A 5695-nucleotide genomic window follows, 5' to 3' on the forward strand; every position below is an offset into this window, starting at 1 on the left:
TATTTGAAGAAATATTATTAAGGGAGTATTTTGGAAAGAGCCAAATCTTTCTGGAGAAATGGGGCTTAATGGTGTTTACTTAGTTATCAAATTTAGTAAAATGATGTTAGGGACACATTATTTACTGGATTGAAAACTAAACCTTTCTGGGTAAATATTATTTAGCAGCAAGCACATGTCCTTAGCTGTTAGCAGTTAAGCTAACAAAGGAGGCTGATAGCTTAGCACCAGAATCAACACACCTTTAAAAATACCATTAATAAAAGGGGCAAAAATGCATAAGCGCGGACGGCGCGTTATGATCAATCTTCTGTTTGAAATCCTCCTTTAATAAAGTGTGTCTTAACTTTAAAAACATACAAAGAACACAACCTGAGCACGTGTGCTGCAGATATTCTGCTAGCACCCGGACAGCTGAGTTCAACACAAACAAAACCAAACTTCATAAAATGAACAATGTTTAGATCATTTAAATCTAAATCACTTCTATGTTATTCTGCCTAAACACTTAACCTCATGAACGTCCAGTCTTTAAACAGTTAGCTAACCTCCTTAGCTGTTCTGTCGGACGGTCTGTGAACAAACGGTTAGCTTCTAGCTAACCTCCGTAGCTGTGGATGAAAGATCTGTCCGCCAACCACTCTGCACATTACCGTAACCACGGTGATGGGGTCTCTGTTGTCTTCCTTCCAGACTGGGAGACCGCTCCGCTTGGCTTCAAAGAGAAGGAGGGAACTTCTCTGGGACTGTTTGCTTCTGTAGGTCTCAGAGAGAAAGTAAGCAATTCTTACACCTTAATTTTCCCGTTCATGAAGGAAAATACCGGATACACAGACAGTATTTCATTATTTCATTCGTACTTAACTTTGCATACGATCGATGATCGTATGACATCCTTGGATACAGTTGAAGACTTTATGTCTGTTTGCCAGCAAAGAGACATCAGCGCGCTGCCTCTCCGATCTTGGTCCCGCAAAGAGGAACAGTGGAAGAGATTGGCTTGTAGGAGAGGGGGTGCTCTTATTCAGAATATGGCATCATGGGAAGTCTGCTGCTACCCCCCCTTTCCTCAGTTGCTGGAAGTCAGTTAAATGCAATTTATTTTGAAAGTTCTAGAAACGTTTGTACTGGAGTTTTAATGTTGTTTCCATGGCTGGGTCCCAACACCTATCTCAAGCAGTCTACGGGTGAGAGGCAGGTACACCCTGGACAGGTCGCCAATACATTGCAGGGCAACACAGAGACATACAGGACAAACATCCATGCACACACCTATTCACACCTATGGCCAATTTAGTGAGACCAAATAATTATGTTTTCATGTTTTTGGACTGTGAGGGGGAGCCGGAGTACCCGGTGAGAACCCATGCATGCACTGGGAGAACCCAGGACCTTCTTGCTGCAAGGCAACAGTGCTACCAACCGTGCAGCCCCTCATATACAGTCAGATTCAATAAATTAGAACATGCGTTCTGATTAAGCTTGTTTGTTAGATTAAAAGTACTGTCTGAAAATAGCTACCTTTAAAGCTGTTTAACATACTTTTAATTAAGCTCACATTTCTATATTAAACATGTTTTTTTATTGGTCTAATGTAATATTCTGATCTTAAATATGTTTTCATTATCTGGAAGCAGAAAATCATAATTAAAAAATAAATAAAATCAAAAGTAGGCTTGAAAATGTCAGTCTGTGTGAAATTAATCTATATAATGTGTTTCACTTAGTTAACTGAGTACTGAAATAAAATAACTGTTCAATAATATTCTAACTTACTGAAATCATTGAAAATAAATTAAACTTAAAAACATAATTATTCCTATGCATGTGGGCGAACCTGTTTTGAGATAATTGTTTTTTGTCTTGTTCTCAAGTCTGTGTTGACACCCAGGCATTTGTTGTAGGGAAAACCTAGGTTTTCCTCATATTCAACGTCTACTGAATGCTTAACGAAGTTTTAAGTGTGTGAGCCATTGCTACAAGCCAGTAAGCAGGAACTAGTCTAAAATTCCTTAGTTTAGAGAACGTTCAAACCTAAGAGTGGAGATGGCATGTTATTCAGCCCCAACTCCCTCTCATAAGGCCCCTACCCTATCAGCCTGCAGGGATTTAATCCAACCAGACTCCCACAGTCAGATAGGACTCAGTTCATTTACCACGTCAGTCCAACGTGGTAAAGTCATGTGCTAACTCAAGTGAAAACACCTTCACAAAATGGGCCATATTCTTTCTTAGAAAATAAATATGGTAGGAGGTTTGCAGCAATCTGTCAGTCGATCAGGTAACCAGTGAGTAAAAAAGTGGTAAACCAAGCTAATCTGCTGTTAAGCAGTTAATCTTTTTAAACCATCTGTTTTTCCAACCACAGTCAGAATGACCATGTGGGATGATCAGTATACCCACCATGTGCTCAGTCCCTAATTACCTAAAAAATTGTTTAGCACAAATTTGGTGGAGAAAAACAGAAAAATATAAATCAAGATTTCCTCGATGAATAAACTTGAAATTTTAAAAGCATTTAAGTGGTAAACCAAGCTAATCTGCTGTTAAGCAGTTAATTTTTTTAAGCCATCTGTTTGCCAACCACAGTCAGAATGACCATATGGGATGATCAGTATACCCACCATGTGCTCAGTCCCTAATTACCTAAAAAAAACGTTTCTTTGTGTAGCTGATTTTGTAAAATGTCAACTCAACCAAACCAAAAACCTTTTTTTATTTAGAAACGGCAAACATGGAAAGACTAGATGCCAAAATCTACTACTTTGTGTAATATAAACAGGGAAAACAGGGCAAAACAAGCTTCCAATACAGTCATTGTAAGTAAACATCAGTGGAATATAAACGCTAACATTATTAGCAATCATTTAAAGTTTGTGTCCGTGTTCTACATTTTCGGCTCCACATGATCAGTTGGAGAGAGAAACGGAAGCTTAAACTGAATTAAGGAATTATCTTCATCTCCACCCGTGTTTTCTTTGGTGCAGGATTATAAAACAGCCCAGATGGGTTGGAGAAATATTTCTGCAACATAGATGAGTCAGGAACAGCTTCATGACTTATCTCATTGTTTTTGTAAGTCCTTAAACAAAAACAGACACAACTAATTTCATTTAACTAATGAGTGTATGAAGACAAATTCTGAAATATGTGTGAAAAAGCCAATCAATCACCCTACCTCCTGCTGCTGCTGGACCCTCGATGCTAGACGGTTAAGTCCTGAGGAAAGCTTGAGACCAAAGGGCTGCAGGTGATGGTGGGTGGGGCTCAAAGCATAATCCACCTGATTGACAGCTTCCCTGCCTCTGATTAGCCAATAGCAATGTAGGAACTGATGTCAACTTTTGTACAAAGCTAAACAGTGACCTGAACAGGAAAATCTGACAGTCTTTTCAAGGCTTGCGTTCTAACCCCAGTGAAAAATAGGCCTGGGTTTAACGTTAAAGCTACATGTAGGTACACAAAAAAGTATTTAAATCATGCAGAAATGACAGAAAGCACAACCCTAAATTCCAAATTGGGTATGAACAACTTTCATAATTTTTTTCAGTTGTGATGTTAAGGAAACAACATTAATGAGCAGGAAAGTATTTTCCTGAATTTGTGTTTATATTTGAACCATCTTGAGAGAATAGTGCTAATGTTAGTATATGTTGCACTGTACTGGCAGATGGAAACAATGTGCACTTATGTGTCAGTAAATATTCAAGCTGTTTACTGCTTTCTCTCCATCACTACAGACAAACATCAATTAATTTTTTACAAAGTAAAAATTTTGTTTGTATAGCATAAAAAACTACTTTCAACTTCAGCAAAACTCGTACAGCAGCCGCTCCCCTGGGAAATAATTGTATTTAATACAGATATGAAGCTGTGCTGACAGACATTTTCTGAGGCTTACCAGGAATGGATGTTGATTTGTATTAGTAAAAAACATTTAAATTCAATTAGAAAGAAAATAAATTCATGGATCACACCCAAAGTCCTGGATCTATATAGCACACCCAAAGTCCTGGACCTATAGATTTATTGGGGCTTGCCATAGCAATGCATAGGAGGCATTGAATGCATTGTGAAGCAAAATTGCCGTTTTGAGTTACCATGGCGACATAATTAACGAAAAACCACCCCACCCAAAATCCCATAGAAATGAATGGAGACAGGGGAGGAAGGAATCCTCAAAATTCACTGTTTTGGAGGCTCTACTGTATCGCCATAGTTTCACCTAGAAACAAAGTTGAACTTTCAGTTTGTAGAGAAATCCGCCCGCTTTTCAGAAGTGAAAACGGTTTGTTGATAACTGCTACGGTTTCTCTACAATTAGACTCCAAGCGACACAAAGTTTGCGAGAAAATCCCACTCCTACAGTGGAGATGACAGTTACTAGAGTGTAGAAAGCGGGGATTTTTTCAGGAAAAATTATTTTTAACTCAGGCACAAATTTTGCTCTAAAGTCACCATTTTCGGTCAGTTTGTAGGGCCAGGCCTCTGCTTTCACACAATATCTTTAAAATTATTCTAGGTCTCACGGCTTTCTATCAAACCCCCCTCGATCGCCAAGAGTCAGAGGAATTCTGTAGGCCTTCTCCCATGTATTTTCAATGAGAGTTTGACCAGTAGTCCTTGAGTGAAACCATTTCTTTCCATCATCCTATTTTATACTGTGAATGACATAGAGCTATGAAAATCTCCATGATCGGGGACAAGGGATGGCTGTCACCCACAGTTTAAAAATTATTCAAATACCATGTATGGTTTCCGAGATATTAGACTTTGTTCGGGAGCATTTTCAGGCATTTGTGTCTTTTTCTCCATTTTCCCTCTCTTTTCAACCAACTGTTGTGTTGTTATTATCATATTTTCAACAAAAAAGGATGAATATTAATGTTCTCCTGTCTGTTCTGAGAAAAACGGTCCACGAATGATGTCGATAGCCCCTACGGTTTCCGAGTTATGGCCAGTAGTTCGGGAGCATGCGCCTCCATGTTATAAAGCCAGGCCAGGGGCAGACACAGAGTGAGGTGCTGCGTGAGTGAGAAACGGCAGGTGTCAAGTTACACTGACACTCTTTGATGATTGGCTGATTAATTCCTCACTGTTCTATTTATAGTTCTATTTCGTATAGGCTTCGCCCTTTAAGGCTATCGCTAGTGGGTTTATCCCTTCGCGCGCAGCACAGCACTGAAAACTTTAGTCCACGCCCACCTGCTGTGTGGGCCCCACCCCGGTCCGTATAAATTACGGTGAGACCGGACAAACGGCTCCCATTTTTCTTCAGCGACAGCTTAAGAGCACTGATTCAAGAAGAACCATGGCTAGCGTCGGCACTATCCGCCTCTGCCCGGCTTGTAACACCGGCTACATTATGAGTTATGACCTGCATGCCATCTGCGAGGGCTGCCTCGGTCCTGATCATGCAAGCCTGGCCTTGACCCCGCAGTCCACCTGCCCTTCCTGCAGGCGTCTGCCTCTGGAAGAGAAGCAACGGCGGCTAGCCATCTTCTCCCCGCTAGAAGGGGAATTCCCCGTAGCGGACCAATGCTCCCTCGATGAGGCATTGGACATCTTTGGTGTTGGGCGGGAATCGGACGATTCCGCCCCAGAGATAGCGACTGATATCTCCACTCCCTTCCTCCGGACGGAGGACGCGGAGGCAGATACAAAATCAGTCCAGGCTCAGGGCCTCCCGATGTCG

At 40.8% G+C, this 5695-nt stretch overlaps 1 long non-coding RNA gene across 1 annotated transcript; it reads right to left on the reverse strand.

Annotated features, from left to right (window-relative positions):
- Window positions 1–2699: 2699 nt before the first annotated feature.
- LOC124869773 lies at window positions 2700–4026 on the reverse strand. The gene is made up of 2 exons (XR_007038658.1): window positions 3902–4026; window positions 2700–3305 (listed from the first exon to the last, which is right to left on the reverse strand). It is a non-coding gene; the product is annotated as an uncharacterized LOC124869773 (long non-coding RNA).
- Between the last annotated feature and the right edge of the window lie 1669 nt (window positions 4027–5695).

This window comes from Girardinichthys multiradiatus, chromosome 6 (genome assembly GCF_021462225.1).
Source record: "Girardinichthys multiradiatus isolate DD_20200921_A chromosome 6, DD_fGirMul_XY1, whole genome shotgun sequence".
Classification (NCBI taxonomy): domain Eukaryota; kingdom Metazoa; phylum Chordata; class Actinopteri; order Cyprinodontiformes; family Goodeidae; genus Girardinichthys; species Girardinichthys multiradiatus.